Below are 1,341 nucleotides of genomic sequence, written 5' to 3'. Positions count from 1 at the left end.
TACAGATGTTTTCCCCCATACAGATGTTATCCCCCGTGCAGATGGTATCCCCGTACAGATGTTTTCCCCCATACAGATGTTATCCCCCGTGCAGATGGTATCCCCGTACAGATGTTTTCCCCCTCAGTTGCCCCCGGCTCCCACCTGGTCCCGGCACGGGCTGCAGGGGCCTGGACCGCCGGGCAGATCCAAATCCGGGCGCCCGGGGGAGCTTCCGGCCGCGGTGACGTCCCGTCCCGTCCCGCCCCCCTCCCGCGCATGGTACGGCCCTCCGGGATTCCCTCAGTAAGGCAGGCGGGAAGGCGGCAGCGGAGGTGGCCGCGTGGCCTAATGGATAAGGCGTCTGACTTCGGATCAGAAGATTGCAGGTTCGAGTCCTGCCGCGGTCGCGCCGGGAGCGCTGTGCTGGCGCTGGTATTTTTGCTGCGCTAACCCGTGTGGGGGCTTCCGCGGCCCCGGTACCGGGGTCACCGCACCCGCGGTGCGCCTTTTGGTCCCGTGTCTGACCGCGGAGCGGGGTGGGAAGCGGCTGCGTGCGAGCAGAATGGGATGCTCACGGTGGCGGGGCCGGGACGCACCGCGCCGGTGCTTGTCACGTTGAAAGCCCCAAGCCTCACGGATGGATTGAGGGTGGAGCAGTGGCTGGAGAGCCAAACGTGAGCGCAGGGTGTGGGATAATGGGGTGTAGGGTACAGGCAAGAGGGTGTAGGGTGCAGGGAATGGGTGTAGGGTTCAGGGAATGGGATGTAAGGTGCAGGGAATGTGTGCGGGGTGCAGGACGGAGGATGCAGGGTGCAAGGAATGGGATGTAGGGTGCGAGGAATGGCATCCGGGGTGTGGGGAATGGGATGCAGCGTACAGGGAAAAGGCCACAGGTGCAGGGAGTGGGATGTAGGGTAGTGGGAATGGGTGCTGGGTGCAAGGAATGGGATGCGGGTTGAAGGGAAGGAAAAGGCCATAGATGTAGGGAATGGGATGCAGAATGGAGGGCAGGGATACAGGGTGCAAGGAATGGGATGTAGGGTGCAGGGTATGGATGTGGAGTGCAGGGAAGGGCATGTAGGGTGCGAAGAAGGGGATGTAGGGTGCAGGGAATGGGATGCAGAGCGCTAGGAATGGGATGCAGGGTGCAGAGGAAAAGTCACAGGCGCAGCGAATGGGATGCCAGCTGCAGAGCAGGTGGATGCAGGGCGCAGGGGATTCAGGGTGCAAGGAGTGGGATGTAGGTTGACAAGGAAGGTAAATAGACGGTGCCAAGGTCCGCACAGGTGGGTGCAGGCTCCCTGCACGCCGCAGGAGCTGTTCTGGCCGGGACGGTGGCTCCCGGCAGAGCCCAGCCCC

The 1,341-nt window shown here is 63.0% G+C and overlaps 1 protein-coding gene, 1 long non-coding RNA gene and 1 other non-coding gene across 3 annotated transcripts in view; 2 read left to right on the top strand and 1 right to left on the bottom strand.

Annotated features, from left to right (window-relative positions):
• The window catches only part of POLG (DNA polymerase gamma, catalytic subunit), an 11,225-nt gene extending 11,006 nt beyond the window's left edge, over window positions 1-219 (bottom strand). Inside the window, exon 1 of the mRNA XM_042039547.1 lies at window positions 145-219. The gene's annotated coding sequence lies outside the window, so the exon portion shown is untranslated. The remainder of the gene's footprint in view (window positions 1-144) is intronic.
• Window positions 220-291: 72 nt separating this feature from the next.
• Window positions 292-1,341, top strand: part of LOC121669927 — a 28,029-nt gene continuing 26,979 nt past the window's right edge. The window contains exon 1 of the long non-coding RNA XR_006017949.1: window positions 292-368. This is a non-coding gene — a long non-coding RNA (uncharacterized LOC121669927). The remainder of the gene's footprint in view (window positions 369-1,341) is intronic.
• Window positions 317-389, top strand: TRNAR-UCG. Its single transcript has one exon. It is a non-coding gene; the product is annotated as a tRNA-Arg (tRNA).

This window comes from Corvus kubaryi, unplaced genomic scaffold (genome assembly GCF_017639235.1).
Source record: "Corvus kubaryi isolate FWS band 111438036 unplaced genomic scaffold, C.kubaryi_AGA036_p1.0 37394, whole genome shotgun sequence".
NCBI lineage: Eukaryota > Metazoa > Chordata > Aves > Passeriformes > Corvidae > Corvus > Corvus kubaryi.
Note: the sequence above shows the minus strand (reverse complement) of the source record. Positions and strands in the feature narration are given on the sequence as shown.